The sequence below is a fragment of the Petaurus breviceps genome, unplaced genomic scaffold (assembly GCF_028583685.1).
Source record: "Petaurus breviceps papuanus isolate PSGF00001 unplaced genomic scaffold, PetGlider_PUasm1.0 551, whole genome shotgun sequence".
In the NCBI taxonomy this organism is placed as follows: Eukaryota; Metazoa; Chordata; class Mammalia; order Diprotodontia; family Petauridae; genus Petaurus; species Petaurus breviceps.
Window position 1 is genome coordinate 22,039,151 of NW_027186372.1, and position 26,063 is coordinate 22,065,213.

General features: G+C 39.5%; 1 long non-coding RNA gene across 2 annotated transcripts in view; it reads right to left on the reverse strand.

Moving 5' to 3' along the window:
• The window catches only part of LOC138172545 (uncharacterized), a 21,972-nt gene extending 19,362 nt beyond the window's left edge, over positions 1-2,610 (reverse strand). For both annotated transcript variants that reach the window (XR_011171148.1, XR_011171147.1), the window contains exon 1: positions 2,493-2,610. This is a non-coding gene — a long non-coding RNA (uncharacterized lncRNA). The remainder of the gene's footprint in view (positions 1-2,492) is intronic.
• Between the last annotated feature and the right edge of the window lie 23,453 nt (positions 2,611-26,063).

Consider the following 26,063-nt stretch of genomic DNA (forward strand, 5'->3'; position numbering starts at 1 on the left):
GGAAGGAAGGAAGGAAGGAAGGAAGGAAGGAAGGAAGGAAGGAAGGCTGTTACAATAGCCTTCTGATTGGTCCCCTTTGATTCCAGTCTCTGCAATGCATCCTCTACATAATTACTAAATTAGTATTCCTAAAGCTCAAGTCTGGCTGTATCATGTCCTTCTTAGGAAACCTCAATAGTTCCATATTTCCTCTAAAAATACATAAACTATTTTTACTGATATATAAAACCTTTCCCAACCTGGCTCCAACCTATCTCCCCATTCACTTCACATCACCTGTTCTTCACACATCTATGGTCTAACCAAACTTGCTATTTCTTTCCTCTGTGCCCTTGCCCTAAGTATCCTCAGTGACTGCTGTGCTTTTTTCCCTCACTTTTTTTTTAAAGCAATCAGGGTTAAGTAACTTGCTCAAGGTTACACGGCCAGTTATTTCTGGGTGTGGTGCTGAATATCTGAGCCCGGATTTGATCCAGGTCATCCCGACACTGGAGCCAGTGCTCTTACTCGCTGAGCCACCTGGCAGCCCCCTTTTCCCTCACTTTCAACCTCCGGGAAGTGGCTTCAACACTTACGGTCAGAGGCAACTTCTATTTGGCATTGTTCTTCTTCCCTCCAGTTATTAGTTCAGTCCTTTATTTTATTTGTATTTACTTTTTAAAAGTCTTTCCTGCAGAAGGTAGAGTTATTGATATTATCATTTTAAGATACACATAGATTTTTTAGGATTTGGCAATGGAGGCTGGTGGTTTTAGAAAAAATTGAGAAAATAAAGGGAGATAGTTTAAAGAAGCTGTGGAGAAAATAGAGAGAAAGAACCTGAGGGTAGAATTTTCTTTTTAGAACTGTCATTTGACTGTTTAGCTGTTATATGAAGAAAGAGGAAGAGAATTTTAGGATGAGTAAATTTGGAGAAAAAATAAACTTTTGTCAGTGATAGTTGGAGAGAAAGCAAAAAGACTTGTCCTATTATGGCTGGAGAAAGCTGAGATAACAAAGAAACAAGGTGGAGAGAACTTTCTTTACACAATAGCTTTAACCTTTACCTTGCAAAGAAGATGAAGAGAATTCTTGAGAAGTGACTTTAGTTTATATCTTATGTGAACTGAATGGTGGAAATCTATTTTCAGAAGTAAGGAGTAGTCATCTACAGATATAGCTAAGACATTATGAATAATAATTATTAACAAATTGTAAAGCTTGCAACTTTGGTGTTTATTTAAGCCTTAAGAAATAAGAAAAATTGGGGCGGCTAGGTGGTGTAAGTACAGTGAGTAAAGTGCTGGCCCCGGAGTCAGGAAAACCCAAGTTCTGTTCTGGCCTCAGACACTTAACAGCCACACAAAAAAAACTAACCTTGGACAAGTTACTTAACCGCAATTGCCCTCCAAAAAGCAAAAAAAAATTTTTTTAATTAAAAAAAGAAATAAGAAAAATTGATAGAAAGAGGTATATGGGCAGCTGGAAAAAAAGATTTCTCCAGTTTATTAAATAAATATTTGATGAATTGGATCTGACTCCAACTAAGGCTCTGACCTTAGTTGATTGAGATAGTGACATTTTTTTAATGAAAAATTATAAAATATTCCCCTGCATTAACCTAGAGCTTGTGGGGATGAATTTAAACACAGAAATCAGTCAAGTTACAGTGTGAGGGAGGACCTCCAAGTTAAGTGGTGACCCAATAACCCTACCACGTATATGCTTTCCACTTCTTCATCTGTATACATGTTGTTCCTTACCTCTACCCCACCCCCAATAGAATATGAGCTTCTAGAGGGTGAAGACTGCTGCATTTTATTTCTCTGGGATACAGCACAGTGCCTGGAACACAGTAGGGGCTTAATAAATGAATACTGAATTAAACTTAATTGAATATAACTTTTTGGAGTTTACAAAGCACCTTCTACACATGCCTCAGTTGACCTTCTTTCACAGGTAGTTATGAGGTACGTCATGCATATGTTAATCCCACTTTACACCTGTGGAAATGAGCTTAAAAAGTAAGCCAGTTATTTTACATGGTATTAAAGGCATAACTTGAACCTATGTCCTCAGACTCCAAAGACAGTGCCCCTAACACTCCACCAAGCTAGCTCATCTGTCTCTGTATATATAGTATTACAGGACTTGGGAACAGAAGGAAATGGGCTTTTTATATAGCTTCTATTATATACCAGACACTGTGCTAAGGACTTTACAAATATCTCATTTGATCCTCAATGCTGTGAGGTAGGTATTGTTACTCTCCCTATTTTCTAATTGAGGAGACTGAGACAAACAAAGGTTAAGTGACCTTCCCATTTTCATACAGCCAAGACTGGATTTGAACTTAGCTCTTCCTGACTCCAGGCCCAGTGCTTTATTCCTAGCATCACCTAGCTGCCCCTAGGATTTTGACATGATAAACTTTTCTCTGGCAGATAGCCAACTGTACTTCACCTAGTTCATATTCTGGATCCACTTTCACTGTGTGCCAAGGAGCACCTTACCCATCTTCACTCCTTGTCCTTCCTAGGGGTTGAGAAGATACTGGAAAATCTCTTGACTCAGCACCAAAGAGCTTCTTTCACCTCTTTGCACAGAATTATAGACTACTGGCCCTGGAAGAGACTTAAAAGAACACCTAAATTAATCCCTTCGTCATGTAAGAAAGGAAAACAATCTCCAAACAGGAGTGACTCGTCCAAGATCACACAGCTTTTCATGAGCAGAACAAGTTCCAGATTCTAAATGTTCTAACTTTCATTCCACTACATGAAAGTGAATACATGGATTGTCTCCCATGTAAAATGAGAGGTTTGGATTAAATTATCTCTGGAGTCCATTTTGAATATTATTTGTTCTAAATAAGGACTTGGCAAGTCACCCTAAAGACAATCATTCGGCTTAAAAAGAAAATGGAACCCACAGCACTGCAAAGGGTATCTAAAGCCTGACTGGAAAACGAGGTAAATGAAATGAATTCATCTGTCTTTCCAAATTAGACTTTGCTCTGCAGATATACAAAAATAGTCTTTCCATTCTGGGCTGCTCCTGTATTGACACCATCCTAACCTTTCCCCTTTGACAGACCTCACATGTGTTGCCACAGGCATCTATTGCCATTAATATCCAGAAGCTCATCTGTTCTTGGCAGAGCTGTAGGCTACCCATGATCTTTCCCTCTGTCCAATGGATCAGACAGATGTCCTTAATTTTCCTGGGTTTTCTTACCTCCTAAGGACAGGTTTAAACATTGTTTTCAGGTTTTTAAAACATTTAGGTCATGATCTATGTATTTCTCTTCTTCCCAGGCTGTATTCCAACAGAATACATCTGGCATTTTCTCTAATATCTTTCACCAGGGAGGGGGTTATGCTGACAATGTCCGACACCTAAATGTGTACAGTTTTTCTCTATATAAATATATGATACTTGAAGACTCATAGAATATATACTCTAAATTCCCCAGTAACAAAGACCCGTGGGAAATTGCCACATAGCAGCTATAGGAAAAAAGGGGTAAGCTCCTGGCCTGATTCATATCTGTGCAGTATTGGACAGGACAAGCATAGGATGGTGTACCACAAGGAAAATTAAACTGGGAATCACGAGATTTGTGTTCAAATCCTCATTTCACTACTAACTAGCTGAATGAACTCAGGAAAGTTACCTCACCTTCCTTTGCCCTACATATTCTACTAAATGAGGATAAAATAATATTTAACACCTGATCCAGGTCTAAAGTTCTATACCTTTACTAAGTGCTTATGCTTAAATTTGCCAGGTTTCTCTATAGCTTACTTTGCTGCTACTGCTGCTAGCTGGCAAGTATATGATGCTGTAAGATTTACAAAGATTGAGGGGCGGCCAGGTAGCACAGAGAGTAAGAGCACCGGCTCCAGGGTTGAGAAGACCTGGAGATCGAATCCCGGGCTCAGACACTTAGCACCCACCCAGAAACAGCTGGCCGTGTAACCTTGACCAAGTTACTTAACCCCAATTGCTTAGTAAGAGCACTGGCTCCAGTGTCGGGATGACCTGGATCAAATCCGGGCTCAGATACTCAGCACCACACCCAGAAATAACTGGCTGTGTAACCTTGAGCAAGTTACTTAACCCCGATTGCTATAAAAAAAATTAAAAAAAGATTTACATACATCATCTCATTGGATCCTCCCAATAACCCTATGAAGTAAGTGCATGCAATTGCTATCTAGATTTTACCACCTAGGCTCAGAGACCTTAAGTGACTAACCAGCATTTGCATAGCTAGGAAGTTTGGAATTGCTATCTAAATCCAGGTCTCTCCCTACTCTAAAGCCAATGATCTTCCCCATACCCTCATCCCCATAAGGAGTAGTATCCACCCACCTAAGTTCTCCATTGCCTATTGGAAGATTTTGATGGTTGCCCAGTCCCTGGTTTTTAACTCTTCACTTCAACCACCCTTCACTTCAACATGTCTGCCTATATATAACCAAAAGCAATCCTTGACCAATTTTTTTTTCAAGAAAGAGAGAGATTAGGAGTGAGGTTGGAAAACTGGAAAACTGACCCTACATCTTTACATTAAGGACAAGTCACGGCTTAAAAGGAGTAGCTTGGGAAAAGATTATTAAGTAGTATAAATTAGGTACACCAGACCCTTGACCTCCAGAGAGGTGTTTTCACAAAGGATAAGAGATTCGTCATTTTCTAACTGTCATAAAAGCAGAACCAGATTTCAGTTAGGTTTTTTTCCTGCCTTTCAGTTGAATTCATGTAAGATATCCATCCTCCTATAATATGTCAGTTGGGGGAGAAAAAAACTGGCATAAATTTATGCCTTTCCCTTTCTGTGTATCAGCTCATCTCAAGAAAGGCAGAAGTTTTATTTTTTTCTGACTCCTAATCCACAGCTTCCTTCTGTCATACCTTTCAGAAAGCTGAATAGGGTCTCAGTCACAACCAAACTCTGAGAGTTATGCATTATGTATGATGGGAAGCACAGGGAGAGATCCAAAGTACATGTGCCAGTTAAAAGTCACACTTCATATCGAAAGTCTTCAATCATTTCTTCAGCTATTCTGAAATCATAATTATCACCCTCCCAACCACCAGGAAATAGAGAAAATGATCAATAAGTAACTTTTTAAAAGACATATAGCAAGATAAAACTGCAATCCAAAGGGGGATCTGGTGCTCTCGATACATTATCTGATATCCTAAAAGAACTACACCATCATATATAACCAATGAACGGTACAACCAGAAACGTGTCTATATTTATTGGAATAATGCTGTACACCTCAATAGAAGGTAGGCTCTTTGAGGGCAGGAACTGTTTTCTGAATTTTCTCTCCACAGCACCTAGGGCAATGACTTAATTCTGAAGATTTGTAATTGATACTTGTTGAATTGAATTGTGTAACTAGTTTGAAGAATGTTGTTTCCCCCTGCCTTTCAAGAAGTTCTCTATGGGGAGGGTGGGGAGTTGTGTGGGGAAGAGAGTGCATAGATGGCTTCAACCCCATCTGCTCCCCCTCAAGTGATATGGAGATATGAAGAGTTCAAGCAGTAGGAAAGGAGGGGGACCATCAATGAGAGAGTAGAGACTAGGTGAAGAGGAGAAAAAGAATCCAGTAAGGTTTTGCCTTCATCTCTCAACATGGAGATGCTGTTTAAGAATTCAAAGACACCTCAGAGAATCACCCGTCTCAACCAAGAAAGTAGCACATTGTTCTAGGAATCCCGAAAGTCAGGTCAGTATGGAAGGAGGGTGGGAGAGACAGAGATGGAGACAGAGAGATGGAAGGAGACAAGGAAGTAGGAAGGGAGGGAATCAGGAGGGAATCAGAGAAAGAGAGGGGGTAGAGAGACAGAGAGATGGAGAGGAGAGAGAAGACAGAGAAAGAGAAGGAAGGAGGGAGAGAGACAGAGACAGAGAGAGGAAGAATTTCCCTTCTTTTACTACAACTATATCCTGCAGCATTATGAATTAAATATCTATAAGCACAAGACTGGCCTTCTTTGATGGGGAGCACCAAAGATACATTTTCCCAGGTGTTTTGGGGAGAGAAAAAGTCCCAAAATATACCTGGGCCCTTTGAGTGATAAAATAATCTTTGACACATGGGCAATAAATTTCCATGGAATCAGTTTCATTTATGATGACACCTTTTCCCACAACAAGGCCCATTTGATTAAATGAAATTTTTCATCCTAGATGTTGGTTTAAGCAGCCAAAAGTCTCCAGGCCTTGTCTCTATGCCCTCCATTTAACTGAAATGGCCTTGGAGCTTTGTATTCCTGTATATCAGTTTTGCTCCATTTTCCTCCTGGTTGCACCAAGGAATCTAGGCCTGAACTCTATTACTAGGCCCTTGGGCTTATCACTGCACTATGAGTGGTCCTTGGGGTATATCGTAAGAGTTGGGGCAGTTTTTACCCTTTGCAGACATGCTAAAAGGTATTTAGCCTTCTGTAACCTGGTCACTTCCTAACTTTCCAATGCTACACTTTACAACCCTCCTCACACTCCATGATACATGTACACCTACCTCATCCATGAAAATCCACCTGTCAAAACTGTGCCTTTGCACTGGCTCTTCCCTTCCTCCCCCCCCCCCCCCCCCCATGCTCTCCTCCTTACCTATACCTCTAGCTTACCTGGTTCCTTCAAGACTCAGCTGATACCTTCTCTCTGATATTGCCTTCCATTTTACACCTACATAACCAGGTCATGATTAGTGCAAATAATGAATTCCCTGAAGAGGTCAAATATAATCAAATTCACACAATTTGAAGTTATAATTATGAAAAACATGGACCTTGATTCCAGTCCAATGGAAATAAGCAGTCTGAATTCAAATGATGGAACCACTTCAGGAGATTCATTCATTAGTCATACTAATGAGAATGTAGCTGTATATACAGTTGTCTCCCTCATTAGAAGGTGAGCTCCTTAAGGTCAGGGATTGGTTTTTGGCCTCTGTGTCCTCTGTGCCTAGCACATCATAAGAGCTTAATAAATGCTTTTTTGACTGACTAAAAGGGTAAAGAGGAACACAGACTGTTTTTCTATACCATTAACAACAATTCACTGAAAAGTCAGGCTCAGACTTAATAAGTATTTATTAAATGTCTACTATATGCCAAGCTCTGTGCTAAATTCTGGAGAAACAAAGAAAGACAAAAGATAGTCCCCACCCTAAAGGAGTTTACAATCTCCAGAATGAGATAACACATAAAAAAGAAGGTTTAAAGGCATGGGGAGGGGGGGAAGGGCATGGGCATGGGAAGAGATGAGGGGGGGGGCTAACTTGTGTCTTTCTTTGTTTCTCCGGAGGTGGGAAGGGGGGGGGGTGGGCAGAGAGAGGAAGGTTACCCCGAAGTCCTCCAGTCCCCATGGGAAATAATCTGAGGAGGTGAGAATTTTAAAGTTGATTTCACCTTGCACAATGTTGAGTTACTAAAGATGATAAAAGTTGAGGAAAGAAAATGCTAGGAAGAATTCCCCGGATGCTCACCTTAAACTGTGGAGGATGAGAATGGAGCTCTCAGGTGTGCACTGCCCCACCCTGTTCAACTAGAGAGGGGTCCCAGGAGAAAGAGGTATAGAGGAGGAGAGAGTCCAAATCACTCTATTTCACATTCTCTGAATCCTGGGATGGTTTCAAGACATTTATAGCTGAAGTTAAGGTAAGAAGGAAGCAATTTAAAGAAGGGAAAGCAGAGCTCCCTCCTGCCCAGGGACTGGGCTGGCTGGTGAACAGAACTCAGTGCTTAAGGATTGATACATATAGATAGAAACAGCTGGGGACTGGAAGCGTAGCTGATTGGCCCAGGATGATCAAGCAATTGCTATTCAAATGAGAGCTGCTTGGGGCTTTTGTTCTTCTGTCTTAAACTAGGCTCCTGTGGAGAAATCTTTGCTCTCCTGCCTAGGCTCCCATATGGACTCAGAAAATGGTGGTGCTCTGTCTGCATTCTTCTCTTCCCCCAGTAACTGTGTTGGGTCACCTCACACTGCACTTTATCTTCAATTTTCCAATGCCAAAGGCATATGAGTTAGGAGTATGCTGAAACCAGCTGAACTGGCATGGGAGCCAATTGTTAAGTTTTCAGAGTGAACAATTTACACCTTGGAATTTGGCAAGCACTACAAATCAGGACTTGGTTTAATGTTTTGATGATATTCTAAACTTAAGAAAAATGATAGAAAAATGTTAATAATGCAGATTAAACTTTTAAAACTTCCTTTTGTGCTGCATATTTTTTTTTAAAGAGAGCTCACTGTTAAATATTTACTATCATCCCAGGTAGAGAATTCCAGGCACCTGAACATAATGTATTCTTTCTATATCCTTAGAGAAACTATATAAAATGAAAAGAACTTCTTTCTACTCCACTTCCCTACCCTACCCTCCAGGTAAATCCAGTCCCTTGTACTCACCATTCCTCTTCATTTGAACCTCTGGGTATTTATGGGATCTGATTTCCCCTAGAAAGTCACTTTCAGGTTTTTCCTCCCTGGGTACATATACCCGTTCATGTATACCCTTGTTCTACCCTCCATAAAGCCCAAGTCCCATCCCTACTGGGACCTTTTCTCCTCAAGATTACCATTTGTGGTAATTAGGCAAAACAGATGAACTCATGTCAGCAAATGAGCTATTTCTCCCAAATACCTTAATTCAATTACAAATCACATCTAACACAGACTCAGAGAACATTAGAATTGGAAGGGTTATTGGAAGAAATTAAAGAGAGCTGAGATAACTCATCACTCACTAAGTTAATGGCAAAGTCAGGAGCAGAATACACTTTCTGTTGTCATGGTCTGCTAGTTTCAATACAGACACATACAGGTGAGTATGATTCTGAAGCATGAACTTTTTCTGCCTCTGGTCTCTTTAAACTTGTGTCTAGGTCTGGAACGTTGGGTATGGTCAGGAGATAATTTTACTTACAGGTACTCATATCTGATCCTAGTTGATTCAGAGGTAAGATATGGAAATCAAGCAATCAATAAGCATTATATGCCAGGCACTGCTGTTCTGGTATTATATTGCCTGGCGCATAGTAAGTGTTTCATAAATGTTAGTTGACTATCTATATTGGTCATTTTTCTTCAGTAGGAAACTATGGTTTGGGGAAAAGTTCTAGAAGTTGAAGCTACAAAATTTCCTCTCTAAACTAGGTCTGTGGTGATGTATTGAGCTACATTCCCATATATATATGAATTTAGCAGCTCATGGCGGCATTATATATGACAGGCATTTGTGATTTTTCAAAAGAAGAGCAGATCCCAGGAGAGAACAAGTAATTTATAATGAACTCATGATAAAAAGCTGTCACAGTTGGGGAATATATAGGTTTGGGTGTAATGAGACCCAGTGGATCAGCTTACAGGAAAGTCCTGTGTCCTGGCTGAAAGGAAGATCCTGAAAAAGGACAAGGATGTCACTTTCTCAGTAAGCCTCCACATGTGTACCTCTGTCTTTGTCTCTCTGTGTCACTCTATTTCTGTCTTTCTCCATCTCTCTTTCCCTCTATATTTGACTTTTCTTTCTGTATCTTTGTCTTCCTGTGTCTGTTATTTTAGTCTCCATGTGTCTCCCTGTTCTCTCTTTGTGCTTTTGTGTCTTTATTTCTATCTCTGTTTCTCTAACTCTGTTATCCATCTCTCTCTCTCTCTCTCTCTCTCTCTCTCTCTCTCTCTTCTTTACGTGGAGGGTATGCAGTATGAATGCCAAAGACTGCAGTACTTATCTATGGAAAAGGGAAGACTGCCACCCATGAGTTATGTCCTTATCATCCTGGGGTTCAGAGACAAGTAGGCTGTTTTTTATAGCATATAAAGCACTATATTTATTTGAAAGCCATACTCCATCTGTCCTCAGAACTTAAGACAAAAGAAGGATACAATGAATGCCCTTTGGTCCTTCTCTTACTCCATGATCTCATTGAACAACTCTGTTACCTAGGAAATGCCTTCCCTTTTGATTAGTGGAATGTACCAGGATATTCTTCTGGGATACCCATAAGCTTGAGCTTGTCACCTGGAGAGTCAGCTTTTGAATTATGCTACTGATGCTTAATAGCTATGTAATGTTTGGCAAATCACATTCCCTGTCCAAAAACACCATTACTTCATGAGTAAAATGAGGGAATTGAACTAGGTCATGTCTAACGCCCTTTAGCTCCCAAATACTCTATGATGTAATGACTAAGTCTGAGGGTATACAGATATAAATTTTGTCTTCTACTTCCTATTTTACCTTATTACCATATTCCCCTAACAATACTCATGCAAATAAAGATAATGGTCATTGTGCAAAGCCTCAGGAGATTTGTAGGCATTTATGGCATGTGCCCGGGGTCCTTGCAGAGACCCTGCCACTGAATTATGCACAAGGTCAGCTATATTCTCAATGAAGCCTTTTATACTGCTGCTCTTGGATGGGTCATGGTTCTGAACACTTGATCTCATACATATGCCCACCCACCATCTTTGTAATGTCTTTTGGGTCACTGTAATTTTTTACAACATCTCTATAGTGCTTTTATGATTGACAAAGCACTTTACACACACTATCTCATCACCCTATGAGTTAAGTGATACAGATATTATCTCCATCTAACAGAGAAGCAAAAGAATGACTGAATGAAAGAAAATAAATGAAAAACCATTAAGTGTTTACTATGTGTCAAACACTGTTGAGCACTGATGATACAAATACAAAAGCAAGATGGTCCCTGCCCTCATGGAGCTTACATTCTAACAGGAAGAGGCAACATACATGAGAAATGGTGGCCATGAGAGGATAAAGTCACAGGGATAATAAATGAAGGCATTCAGTTATTGATGTGCCTTCTCAGAAGCAATGGTATTCTTGATTATTGTTCCTAGAGCAAGAGGTGGAATGGGAAAATGGGCACTGAGAAGAGAAGCTGCAGAATACCTCCATGGGACATGGTAGGAGAGTGGCATGGTAAGTGACTAGAGCCAGCAGGATAGAATGAGGTTTTATAGCACAAGGGGGCACTTGAAGGTCCAATTGGGAGAGTATAGCAGTAGGATCCTGGGCAGCATAGCAAGGAGATGTAAGATTAAGAAACTGAGGATGAGAAGGAATAAGTGACTTGCCCAGAGTCACACAGCTTAAGTAACAGAGTCAGAATGTGAACAGAAGTCTTCTTAACTACAAGTCCAGCTGTTCACTACATCACATTGCTTTTCTCTAATATGATGGTATTATATGATTGACAACCATAAAGGAGCATCAGGAATATAAAGGGGCCAAAGAGATGAGTTTTGTTCCAGAAAGTAATTTAAGAACATCAGAAGTACTGCAGTTTCCCAAATGTGATACAGAATAATCTCTCTTCTATTCAATTCTGGGTCCAGTTTGTGTATCTGTAGCACCTTCCTAATGAGAGTGTATGTGTGTGTATGTATGTACAGTACCTGGAATACAAAGTGTAGTCACCTCCCGTCCCTCGAGGCTGGCCTTTTCACCCCAACCTGCCTTCACAGTGGCCAATCTTGAGTTCTCTGGCATAGGCCACCGCAACATGACCATGATTCAAAATTTCTCCCAGTCCTAGGGGTAACTCTGTTGTGTGGGAACATGAGGTGGGGGAAGAAGATGTACTTCCACTACCCAAAAGTATTTCATAAGCCTTGACCATTGAACTTCTCATTTATGTAAATTCAGTCACTGTAAAACTGAGATCTCAAACATATAAGCATCTTAACAATAAGGCAAATGAAAGAATAATCAATACATTATAATTCGCACACAGAGGTCACACTCTTCCACCAATACATACAGTGTCAAAAGGGGAAAGTAGACACACACTTAAATAAACCTCACAGGAAGACACACAGGTGAGAAAACCCTATGTGCTTCAGACAATTCATAACTCCAAAGTGGAAGGACTAAGGATTTTCAGGAAGAATCTGCCTTCATGCAAAGCCTCTTCTGCGCTATCTGATCCCCTTCTGGTCCTCACTACTCTCCAGCTAAGCAAATCCTGTTCTCTTCTGATCTCAAAAGGGTGAAACTAGAAGCTCTCTGACTCTTAGGAATCCTTAAAAGAATGAAAGATACCTAGGTGGAGATGTCTTGTAGATCGTTGGAGATATGAAAGAGAAATGGCGCGGAGCACCGAACAATGGAAACAGACATGGGCATCAAATGTTTGTATCCTGAAACTATTACCAATGATGTCTATGATATTGAGCAAATCATTTAACCTCTCTAGATATCATTTCCTCAAAATGAGGGGGTTGGATAAGAAGACCTTCAGTATTCCTTCCAGCTATAAGTCTGCAATACTCTGATACTAAGAAGAATATAAATGGAGATAGACATTTGGAAGTCATCTTCATTGATAAGATAGCTGGAGTCATAGGAATGAATGAAACTGCCCAGGGAGAGGGGAAAAAGTCCAAGGATAAATTCATCACATAATAATGAACAAAGAGATAGGGACTGCGCCAATGATTTCATTGGTGCAGAGAACTCCTACCAATGCATATAGACACCTTTTCTGCAATTTATAGTTTTAGAGAAAGGTTTGGGACACTGAGAAGAAAACTGGCTACATCAGGTTGAATGTATGTGTCAGAAGTAGGTTTCGAACCTGGACCATCTTGGATTTGAGGCTGGTTCTCTATTCACTAACACTCAATTACCCCTCAATATCTATTAAAATGTACAAAAATCCTTGATGTTGCAGAGGGTATAAAAACAGAGAACATGTCTCAAAGCACAGCATTGTTTAAGCTGTCTTTGGAAATAAGTGGTTTTAGAAGCCAAGTAACTTACTTTCTAGAAACTGAGTTATTGACCAAATCAGGGCCCATGAGACAAGAGAAGAGTTTTCAGTTATTACCCCTGAAAACCAATCACTCCTTGAGTGGCAAGCTCTCTATACTTCATTCACATTTCAGTGTCTATTCTATAATGGTGTCATGACTGGGATTGAGACACTTTGCTTTTCAGCTGTGAAAAGAGTTCCTCATCCTTCTTCCTTTCCTTCAACTCATCTCCCAGGGCTCTTTAGGCAGCAAGAGAAAATGCAAGCTTTGGCCACTGTGAGCTTTGCTAACAGAATAAATTTCTGGGACAAAGGGAACAAGTCAGTTAAAACAGGAAATTCTCTGGGTGTCTTTCTTAGGTCCGTAAGATGGAAAAAGCTTTGAAGACCAATAATATGAGAAGATGATGTGATGGGAGGGTTGATGTTGTGGGAATTAGAAAGGTTCAAGAGATAGTTTCTGGGTAATTTAATCATTTTATTAATAAGGCCTGCACATTTGTAAATAAAAAGATGGTCATTTGGCCATCTCTCTTAGATCAAAGACAACCATTGTGGTAGACTCAAAGTTTATATGTCCTTTGAAGAGTAGGTGTTCCCTACAGTGGGAATCAACCCTGATTGCTTAACAATTAATGAGAGAATGAATATTACATTGAGGAGCTGAGAGTGACATCATGTCCACCTTTGACAGAAAGACTATTTCTATACCCAGATCACCCCCAGCCTTGGGCAATCTATTCAAAGAATTTATGTCCCACCCAAGTCTAAGCAGAACACAATGGCTATTCCACCTGGGTTAGTCTAATCTCATTGTTAGCAATGTCCTTCAAGGGAGTGAACTTTTTAAAATTTAGAAAAATGGTAGAGGGGAGAGACTCTGGATCTTCCCAAATCACTGTTTATTAATAATCATTTCTCTCCATACTTTTCTACAGAGATGATTTCTGACACTGCAAATTATCATAGAAAAGTATTTGTCATCTTAAGAAATTAATCTAGGGGGGGCACCTAGGTGGCACAGTGAATAGAGTACCGGCTCTGGAGTTAGGAGGACATGAGTTCCAATCTGGCCTCAGACACTTAACACTTACTAGATGTGTCACTTTGAGCAAATCACTTAACCCCAATTGCCCTGCCTCCACCCCCCTCCAAAAAAGCAAAAAAAAAAAAAATTAGTCTAGGAACCACATAATGGGCAGTGCCAGACTCTAGGAGTTTGGTAAATTATTTCCAAACTCTCAGATCTGAACATTTATGCAGTGTTGATGGCATTTGAATTCTCCATTTGATAGACTTTTTTTTTCCCTGGGAATCAAAAATCAGTCAACTAGGATTTATTAATTGCTTACTATGTTCTAGGTACTGGAAATACAAAGAAAGCCAGAAAGAAAAATAAAAAGAGAACAAAATCAATCCTGTCAAGGATCACACAGTCTGATGGGGGAGAAAACATGCAAACGACAATGGGCAAAAAAGATATATGTAGTGAAGTGCCCACCAGAAATTATACACCAAAGCCCCCTAAACCTGCCAGAAGGGGCCCCGGAAACCACCTAATAGGCCACAATAGTGAGGGAGCTTTTCACCTGTGTTGCCAGAAACATACCCCAGATGCAAGTCTGTTCTTGTTTTTGCTAGGTAATCAAGGCTGCACTAGAAACGGCATTACACCCCCCTTGGAACCATATTTTGTTATTAGTAACATCTAGTTCTATAGAAATGTATATTACAGAAGACTCAAGGCTTTCTTCCCTACTGGGGAGGCAGTCACCACAGGTTAATAAACGCTCCTATTAAATTGTGATTGGCTTTGCTGTCATGTCCATTTCAATAGAACAAAAGGGGTGTGATCTCAGAGGGAGGGTACTTAAAAAGATTAAGGAGCACTGAGGAAGGCTCCTTGTAAAACTTGAGATTTTAGTTGAGGCTTGAAGGTTGGCAGGAGGCAGAATGAAGGAGAGAGATCACTTTAGGCATGTTTGAAAATGTTTGGAGTGAGCTGCCTAATTTAGGAGAATGACTTTGGTGTTATTCTCCCAAATAAAATATTTGCAAGAATTTAGGAGAAGAGAGAGATCAAGCATGTTTGCGGTCTGGTGGCTGAAGAACCATATCATTAGCATCTGTAACCCCAGGTCTGTATGAAGTCTTAGTGTTTCAATGCTTCCAAAGAGCTATGATTTCATTAATGGGGGGAGGGGGTCTTCCTCACACCCAAACAGAAGGCTATCCCTTGGTCACTTCCTTAGGTGCTTGGCTAAAAGAATGTATCACCTCATGGTGAACCATCTGGATAACCCAGATATATCTTCCTAGACAAAAAAAAAATCAAACTGGTTCAAATATCACACAGCCACCTTCATAAATCTGGGGCAGGACTATGGACAGTAACCCCTCAGTCTATATTCTCTACAATGCTGTCTGAACCTTTGAAAAATGAGTCACAAAGTCAACTTGAGCTCACCAGCAAACTCAGAACTCATCTATTACAATTTGTAGCCACAATTCCAGATCCATTTTGTTTGGAATAATTCCTGCTAACTGCAGAACACCCACTAGGAAACTATGTTTTAATCACATCCAAGCTATTGCTGATGTCATTAAAAAATTCATTCTTGATCATCAGGGACAGCTTTTACAATCTCTTCCAAATTTCAAAATTTCCCTAGTTCAAACCAGTCAGTCTATTCTCCTAATTTTTTTTTTTTTTTCAGTTTTGGGCCCAGCTTATCATCCAGGATCTGCTCCAGAAAAAGCACTGGATTTAGAGATGGGAAGACCTGAGTTCTAATTCTGCCTCAGGCACATACTAGCTGCATGATCCTAGGTAAGTCATTTAATCTCCTTTAAAGTGTTTCTTCTTCTCTAAAATAGAGATAATAGTACTTGCCTTCCAGGTTGGTTGTGAGGAACAAATAAAATTACATTTAAAGTGCTTGGTAAACTTTAAAGTTCTATATAAATGCTAGCTTGCACACAGCTAAATAGTAAATGGATCAAGTGCTCTAGAACTAGGAATCAGACCTTCAGTTCAAATCTTGCTTCAGACACTTCATAGCCGTGTGACCCTGGACAAGTCACTTAACTTCTCTCAGGGTTAGTTTCTTTATGTGCAAAATGGAGATAATAGCACTTGCCTCATAGGATTGTTGTCAATATCAAGAGATAACATATGCAAAGAGTTTTTCAAACCTTAAGGTGCTACATAAATGCCATTGTCAAATGAGATAACATGTGTACAATGCTTTACAAATCTTAAGCCACTATATAAATGCTAGCTATCAGTATTATTATTATTATTATCATAGTTATTTAATGAAAACCAGTACAGTTTGTCTTTGATGACACTTCTGGTGTATAAATCAACATTGGAAGCAGGCTCCCATCTACTGAAAACCAACCTGCAGCTTTCTACTGCCCTTTGGGTCATCTGAAATTTTATTTCTTCTGAGACTGTGGTTTTCAATGATTAACAGTCCTAAATCAGCACCAGCAGCGTAATTTAGTTCTTCCATTTGGACTTTGGTGGTAGGAAGCTAATAGGGACTGTTTGAAAGCCCAGTACATTTTCCTAGATGCACTCTAGCGTGTTCACCTCTTCCTATTTGTTCTGGCCCCACTTTCAGATCCTATCCAAAATAATATGTACTTGTAAGGGGGAAGGGGTGAATCAGCAGACTCTTTTAAGAATTTGAAGAATTCTCTGATCAATTTGATGATATCACCTTCATTTACATACCTATTTAAATATCTATGATATTTTCTGGACTTGAATGTGATATCATGAATGTTATATAATATATATCTACAGACTCTATATATACAGCTAATGTAAAATGAAGGGAACAAAAAGTCTTTCATTAGGTATAGAATGTAGAGCAAAAGCAACTAATGCTTTCTTAAACTGATTAATGACTCCCCTGATATGACTGATATGTGACAATTAGTAACTGTTAAGCCAATCACAAGCAGCTCTCCTGAGGACTGCTGCTGTGAATAACCTTAAGGTTCTGGTCACATAGCATAGTGAACTCTATTTATTTAGCAATAAACTAAAGCAAAACATTCACAACAATATAGCATAGCTTATTACTAAGATAGCCACAGAGTCTTAAACAAAATATATCATTCAGTAAGTCACAATGCTATCAATCAGTATAAAGTACCCCAGTCAAAATCTCCTTTCATCTTGACTCCAGGCTGGCTTCCAATCATCCTTAAGGAGTAATCATCCTTAAGTCAATCTTCCTTAAGGGGTAGTAGAAAGTATAAAAGTCATCCACACCTAGATCACAGTGAGTTACAATCTCATCAGTCAGTTACTGAGTACCCAATTAAAGGTCCTTTCATCTTAACTCAAAGCTGACTTCCAAACTGAATGGCTCCTCTTCCCCATGCCCAGCTCATGCCTGAAGTCACCCAACTGTTGCCTGGATTCACAGGCAGGCAGCTCTCCAATCACAGCTCACAGGGACTGCTCTACCCCAAGCTCTTCACAGTCTCTGTTTCTAGGAAAACAAAGCTTAACAGAGTGTAATGGTAATGAAATTTGAAGATCCTTTTGTATTGCTAAGCTAAGAGGTACTTAGCACCTAGTTTCAAATTAAGGCTCTGTTAATTAGACTTAAATTTAATCCAAAATGAAGCTATACAATTACTGAATTCAGAAAATTGCTACTTTCACAATTCAAATATATGCACTGGCTCTGGAGTGAGAAGAGCTGGGTTTAAATTAAACATGTGATGCTTGTTGTCTTCATGACCTTGGGCTAGTCACTTCATCTCCCTGGCTTGCCTCAGTTTCCTTATCTGAAAAATGAAGGCTTTGATTAGAAGATCTCTGAGGCTCATGTTAAACTCTAAATCGAAGATTCTATTATTGTCCATCCACTCTTTTCTTGATCTAATACTGCTCACTACAGATGAGACTCTCCCTTGCCCATATCTTCCTGACTAAAATTTTCTCCCCTCTTTGTCTTTATAATATAAAAGATATATACTTTCCAAAGCCAAACTAGCTCCCTATATGCATGATATACATAATAACTATAGGTCTGGGGGTAGCTAGGTGGTGCAGTGAGTAGAGCACTGGCCCTGGAGTCAGGAGGACCTGGGTTTGGATCCAGCCTCAGACTTCACACACGCATGCACACGCACGCGCGCGCGCACACACACACACACACACACACACACACAAACTAGCTGTGTGACCTTAGGCAAGTCACTTACCCTCAATTGCCCTACCCTTCCCCCTCAAAAAAAAGCAAAAAATAACTATAGGTCTGCTTCTCTATTCAGGCCACCTTAAGGGGAAGAGACATTAATGCAGCCTTCAGGGCTATGACCCACATTTGCTACCTGTCAGCTCCTATAGAATTACTGAATATGACAAAATGTATTACAAATATATAAGACTAAGAGTTATTACCTAATGGATAAGAGGTCAAAGAATATGAACAGGCAGTTTTCAAAAGAAGAAATGCAAACTGCCAACAACAATTTGAAAGAATGGAGCAAATCACTAATAATCAGAAAATTCAGGTTAAAACAACGCTGAGGGTTCACCTCCTAGCCATCAGATAGGCAGACATGACAGAATGGGAAAATAGGTCATCGGAGCCAAGATAGTAAAGTAGAAGGAAGGAGCTCAACGAGTTCTTCCCCTACCCCAGGAATTAAAAAAAAATCTCCAAACAGATCTAGAAAATGCATTAGACTAAACTTTGACTGGGAAATTTGAGAAAAAATTACAGAGCTATTTCTCCTATCCCAGATCAACATAGTGAAAAGGACAGAGATCTCTTGACAGTGGGAGTGGGATCTAGTCAGAAACATGTAGCACGGAGCATTACAACACAGAGAAAGGCTATGCACTGGAAGAAGAGGTCCTTTACCCAGCACAGAAGAGACTAAACTTATAGAGAGTACAAAAGTGGTACTAACTTACAGGTTTGATGCTAACTACCAACGTGCAAGTCAGAGATCCAGGACAGACTGAGAAAGGGACCTGCGCCTAGGGGTAGAATTCCAGAGTAAGGAATGACAGGCCCTACACTGTGGACTAAGCAAAGATCAAGTTCAGAAACGTATAACAGCTGTGTTGTGTGTCTTGGACCCCAAGAGCTGAGTGGAGTTCCATTTCCAAATTTGAGTATAGTCTGAAGACCTCAAAGGAATAACCAAATCAAAAGAAAGTCTAGAGTTCAGTCACTGAACTCATAGTGCTTTCTACTCAGTTGATATGGCTGAGTCTAAGAGTAATCTACTTTAACTTGCTATCAGGGTTAAGACCAGAGGCATGTTGTTCAGATTCTAATTTGTATTGAGAAACTTAGAGAACTCAGACCAGGAAGGCAGTGAATAGATAGCCCTAGAATCCACAACTTTTGGAAGCACTGAGTGTTCACAGGTCCCTAGTCTGAACATTCCTTAGATTCTGGAATAACATAACACTCATTACCCCAAGAATGAAGTATGCAGACCAGACATTCCTTCCAAAAGTGTGACCCTGACCTCAAGTCAAAAGTCAGAAAGTAGACTGGAAAAATGAGAAAACAAACAAACAAAAAACTTCAACCATTAAAAAAAAAACTGTTAAGGTGACAGGGATGCTTAAGATACAAGTCTGGAAAAAAAGAATTACCCTAATACATCTATAAACAAAACCACAAAGAGAAATACAGCTTGAACACCAATTCAACTAGAGTCCCAGGAAGAGATGAAGTAAAACTTTCTTAGAGTTTTTTAAATGCTTTGTTTTATAAATTAAATGAGAACTAGAGAAAAATGAAAAAACCAATTAAGAGAACTGGAGGAAAGAACTGGAAAGGGAATTAGCACCTTGACACAAGAGGTACAAAACCTTGCTCAAATAATAAATCACCTGAAAATTAGAAATAGAACAAAGAGAAGCTAATGACTTCATATCATAACAAGAAACATGACAATTAAATGAAAAATATATAAGGTGCGTCATAGTAAGAGCAACTGACCTGAAAAACAGATCAGGGAGAAATAATTTTAAAACCCCTGGACTACTTGAGAGCAATGACCAAAAAATAACCTAGACACTATATTTCAATTAACTATAAAAGAAAATTGCCCAGATTTCTCAGAACCAAAGGGCAAGGTAGAAAAAGAAAAAAATTCCCCAGATGCCTCCTGAAAGAAATCCCAAAATAAGAATTTCCAGGAACATTAAAGTCAAATTCCAGGGCTTCCAGATAGAAGAAGATAGTACTATAAATAGTCAAAAAGAAAGAATTCAAATGCAGAAGAGTCCCAATCAGGTTCACAAATAATTTAGCAGCCACTTCTATAAAAGAGGAGAGAGACTGGAATATATTTCAGAACGCAAAGCATATGAGTTTACAGTCAAGAATAACTTATCAAACAAAACAGTATAATCCTACATAGGGGAAAATGAGCATTTAATGAAATATAGGGGAGCCAAGATGGCAGAGTAGATAAAGCACTCAGTTGAATTCCCCCAACATTCACCTCCAAACAGTCTTAAAATAATGACTCAAATAAAATTATGAAGCGGCAAAGCCAACATTGGTTAATAGTGAGACGTTCTTTCTACCCAAGACAACTTAGGAGTTTGGAAAGAAAGATCTGTGACATGGGCTTGGAGGGAGACTGGTCTAGAGTCCACATGGATGAAACACCAGTGCACATCTACAAGAATAAAGAGGTCAAAAATATCAAGTGAATCAATGAAAATAAATGTAAAGGAAGGTGGCCCATCAGTACCAGATTTCAAACTATATTATAAAGTCGAAGTCATCAAAACACTTTGATATGGACTAGAAATAGAGTGGTGGTTTAGTGAACTAGATTATATACACAATACACAATAATAAATGACCATAGTAATCTAGTGTTGGATAAAACCAAAGATCCAAGGGGTCTTTGGGGGGGGCAAGAACTCACCGTTTGACAAAAATTGCTAGAAAAATTGAAAAGCAGTTTGTCAGAAACTAGGCATAGACCAACATGTCACACTATATACCAACATAAAGTCAAAATAGAAAAATGATTCATGAATGAAATGTAAGTAAATTAAAGGAGCTTGGGAAAATGTACCTGTTCCATCTAATGATAAGGGAAAAGTTTATTACCAAATAAAAAAAGAGATGATCACAGGAAGTAAAATGGATAATTTTAATTACATGATTTAAAAGCTTTTACACAAACAAATGCAGCCAAAAATAGAAGGAAAACAGAGGGAAAATTTCAAAGCAAGTTACTCTGATAAAGGTCTCATTTCTCAAATATATAGAGAAATGAGACAACTTTATAAAAATAAAGACATTCTCCATTTAACAAATGGTCAAGGGACATGAACAGGCAGTTTTCAGAAGAAGAAATAAAAGCTATCAATAATCACATTAAAAAATGCTCTAAATCACTACTGATTAGAGAATTGCAAATTAAAACAGCTCATATACTATTCATACCTATCAGATTGACTAACATGACTGAAAAGGAAAATGACAAATGCTGAAGGGAATGTGGAAAATTGGGACACTGATGCACTGTTGGTAGAGTTGTGAACTGAAGTGGAATGGAGAACAACTTAAAATTATGCCCAAAGGGCCATCAAACTGCATACTGTTTGACCCAACGATATCTCTATTAGATCTGTATCCCAAAGAAATCAAAGAAGGGGGGAAAGGACCTATTTGTACAAAAATATTTACAGCAGCTCATTTTGCAATGGCAAAGAATTAGAAATCAAGGGAATGCCCATCAATTAGAGAATTGCTGAACAAGTTGTGGCATGTGATTGTGATGGAATACTATATGAGAAATGATGCGCATGATGGTTTCAGAAAAACCTGGGAAACTCATGCACAGTGAAGTAAGCAAAACCAGAAGAATATTGTACACAGTAACAGAAATATTATAAGGATGATCATCTGTGAATGATATCTACTCTGATCAAGACAATGATCTAAGACAATTCCAAAGAACTTATGACAGAAAATGCTATCCACCTCCAGTAAGAACTGATGAACTCTGAACACAGGTTGAAGCATAGTTTTTTCTTTATTTTTATTGTTTCATTTTCTTTGTGTTTTCTTTTACAACATGGCTAATATAGAAATACGTTTGGCATGACCTCACAAGTATAGTCAAAATCAAAGTGCTTGCTTTCTCAAGGAGAGGAAAAGACAAGGAGTGAGAGAATTTGGAACTCAAATTATATTTTTTAAATGAATGTTAAAAAATTTACATGTAATTGGGAAATATTTAATGAGATAAAACATATTGGACAAAAATGAAATATTGGGCTTCTCTTTTTTTTGGAGGGGGGAAGGCTGGGCAATTGGGGTTAAGTGACTTGCCCAAGTGTAATGGGAATGCAAATTTGGAAGATCTTCCCTGCCCCTAGGCTAACGTGCACCTGGAGCCTGGGGAGGGAGGCTTGTTTTTCAGTTGATACTTCTGGATTGGCCAGTGAGTCGATAAGGTTGTTACATTCTCTGAGCCAGGAGAAGGCTATATAAGCCCTGATGTGCAGCTTTGTTTTGGGGGCTCACTTTGAGAAGTGTTCTGTGATTTGATCTGTATTCTGGGAAGCCATTGTTGAGAGTCCCCCGGCTTTGAAAAACCCAGATGTGGAAACCCAGATGTTGACTGGGTATGGATGTAATGGTTGGACAGTTTGGAAATCTGTCTACTTGATCTGTTTCTGTCTTGATAATTCTGCCTGTATACTTTGAAGTTCGGGGTGCTGACCTTTTCTCCTGAACAAGGTAAACGACATATGTCTGACTGATTAAAGTAAGCTTGTTAACCCATTTTGAGTTGCTTTCCTTTAACAAAGCAGATCCAAGAACCTGTATTGGCGGCAAACCCTGAGGACACTTGGGGTGCTTGCTGCTACACCAAGGTCACATGGCTAGTAAGTGTTAAGTGTCTGAGGTCATAATCGAACTCAGGTCCTCCTGACTCCAGGGCTGGTGCTCTACTCACTGTGCCACCTAGCCACCCCAAAATAAAGAACTTCTCAGAATCCTTGATGAAAAGACCAGAGCTTCATAGAAAATTCAAAACACCAACACAGGAGTCAAGAAAAACACACACACACACACACACACACACACACACACACACAGTGGTCATGTGGGAGTAGGTTTAAAGTCTCAAAGCACAGAACCCAAGCCTACTAGTTCCCTGTAGTAAGTACTAGTAATAATGAAAAACATAACATTTTTCCAAATTCTCACCAAGACTATGAAACATGAAGACCTCTTTTCAATTTTGGTTTAATTGATGCCAACATGATTCTTTGTGAGATTCTCTCTCTCTCTCTCTCTCTGTCTCTCTCTGTCTCTCTCTGTCTCTGTCTCTGTCTCTGTCTCTCTCTGTCTCTCTCTCTCTGTCTCTCTCTGTCTCTGTCTCTGTCTCTCTCTGTCTCTGTCTCTCTCTGTCTCTCTCTCTCTGTCTCTCTCTCTCTGTCTCTCTCTGTCTCTCTCTCTCTGTCTCTCTCTGTCTCTGTCTCTGTCTCTCTCTGTCTCTGTCTCTGTCTCTCTCTCTGTCTCTGTCTCTCTCTCTCTCTCTGTCTCTGTCTCTCTGTCTCTCTCTGTCTCTGTCTCTGTCTCTCTCTCTCTCTCTCTCTCTCTCTCTCTCTCTCTCTCTCTCTCTCTCTTTCTCTCAGTAGGGGAAGGGAGGAAGGTGAGATAATCATCCATTTAATGAACTTACTTCTCATCCAGTCAGATGTCATTATTGTCCCTCCAGAAAATTCCACCTTTTTTTGTGACTTTGATACATTCCCCTCAAACACATTTAATCCTTAATATCTGAATATTCTAAGACATTGATGAGGGTTCCATGTGCTCACCACAACATTGAGTTTGCTTGTCTATTCAAAGCCAAGACCTGAGAGTCTGCTTCCCTTTCCCCAACACTGTCTTTAATGCCACCTTATCTAAAGTGTACAAGCAAAATACTCCCTCCCTGCTTTAGGTAGAATTCATCCAGTCCAGCCCGAACACCAGTGGGCTTCCTCCTAGGTAAAATAAGGATAATAATTGCAAAACCAACAAAAGACTATAGCTTAAAACAGAGGCAATATCAGCCCTGATAATGATTGGTAAGGCTTGATAATGATTGAAAGTTTTTATCTTTGGATTATCCCTAGATCTGTCTTATTCGTGCCTCTCATCCTCCAAAGTTTCTGTTTCCCCCTCATCTTTTCTCTCTTTAAACTATTATAATCTGACTTCCAATTCTCATACCTTAACGAAACTGCTCTTTCAAAGGTCACAAATGACTACCTAATGGTCAAATACAAATGTCCAGTCTTTATCCTCCTTGACCTCTATGTAGCTTTGGACACTGATGACCACCCCTGCCATTTCAGTCTCTCCATATTTGGCTTCAGAGACCTGGTTTTCCCCCTAAATTTCTAAGTACTCATTCTAGTTCCTTCCCTGGATCTTCATCCTATTTCTGACTACTTAATATGGCTGCTCCCTTGGTTAATTGAACAGAACACCTTTCCCTTCTCTCCTCGCTCTTCCCATCTCTTTTTCAAAGGTTTGGAAGACCAGGGACAATAGACCATGGGACTGGAGTACAGGCCAAATTGTTTTAGGAAAGGATTACTCTCTCTACCAGCATGACTATACCTTAGGCAGATGGTCCTCTCTAATGCTTTCCTCCTGTGACTACTATGACCTCATTAAATTCTGAGCTCCTTGAGGACAGGGAATGCTTTGTCTTGCTTAGTTTCCTCAGTGTTTAGCACAAGGTCTGGTAAGCATTTAAAACTTGCTTGTTTACTTCACTAAATGCCAACAAGAATTCCTAGTCATAGCTCAGTTGTCTAAAATGGAGCCCATCTTTCCCTTTAGAGCCTTTTTCCCCCTAACTTGATTGATTCCATCTGTGGTACTACCAGTCACTCACTACTAACATAACTTTCTCTTCTCTATACCTTTCCCATACCTTCAGGTACCAGCTTGCATTGCCTGGGTCCAGTTTTCAAAACTGCTCTAAAATTCATCCCTTCTTCCTTTTCTACTGCAACTACTCCAGACCAAACTAAAGTCATTCATCTCAGCTGAACTCATGACACTGAACACCCTCTTTTCAGGTCTTCTCCCATCCTTTTCATACCTAAGTATATCCTGAAGGTATTCTCTTCTTATCACTGCCATAATAAACTGCCTTACACATAAATCTGGCTCATTATTCTTCTGCCCCATAATCTTTCTCTCACTTAGGAAGTAGAGTTCAAATTCTTCTATTTAACATTGAGGTCCTGTAGCAGCAAACACCCTAGCATACCCAGGATGGCTGTTAGCACAGGTTCTTTGATCTGCCTTTCTAAAGGAAAGCAACTCAAAAAGGGTTGACAATCTTGGTTTAATCAAACATATATCATTTACCTAGTTCAGGGGAAAAAGTCAGCACCCTGAGCTTCAGAGGAAATACAAAATAAAGTTACAAGCTGGTAAAAAAAATACAAACAGAGAAAATAACACAATTCAGCAGACCAATAGACAGGGCTTCTAAATATCTGACCATTACATACCTACATAGTTAGTTACCAGAGAGAGAAGCACCAACATTTGGGTTTTTAAAACCTTGACCCACTGCCTAATTACAAAGAAACAAAAGGTTGTTGAAAAACAAGCCTCCCCTAAGCAAGCTTCTCTTGTTGAGCTCCAAGTGAGGCCTATTAAGGGGCAGGGAAGATCTTCAAATTCCCTTACCGTTACAGGCCCTTCAAAACCAAACCCACTCTAACATTCCAGACTTCTCATAGATTAGGCCCCTTGATACTCTCTATACTTCAGGAAAACTGGACAATTATCAGTAAGTTCATTAACAAACATGTATGTGAGCTTACTGCATGCAAGGCATTGTGCAAAGTTCTGTGGACATACAGAAAAAGGTTATAAAACAAAACTAAAAATAAGAATAGCCCTGCTCTTAAGGAGCTAACAGTTCAATGAGGAAGAAAAAAACGTATCTAAGGTATTCACTTGTTTTTCAGTCATGTCTGACTCTTTGTGACTCCCTTTAGAGTTTTCTTGGCAAAGATAACTGGAGTGGTTTGCCATTTCTTTCTCCAGCTCATTTTATAGATGAGGAAACTGAGGCAAAAAGGGTTAAGTGACTTGCCCAGGGTCACACAGCTAGTAAGCATCTGAGGGCAGATTTGAATTTCGGAAAATGAATCTTCCTGACTCCAGGTCCAAAATTTGATCTACTGTATCACCTACCTGCCCTAAAATATGCCC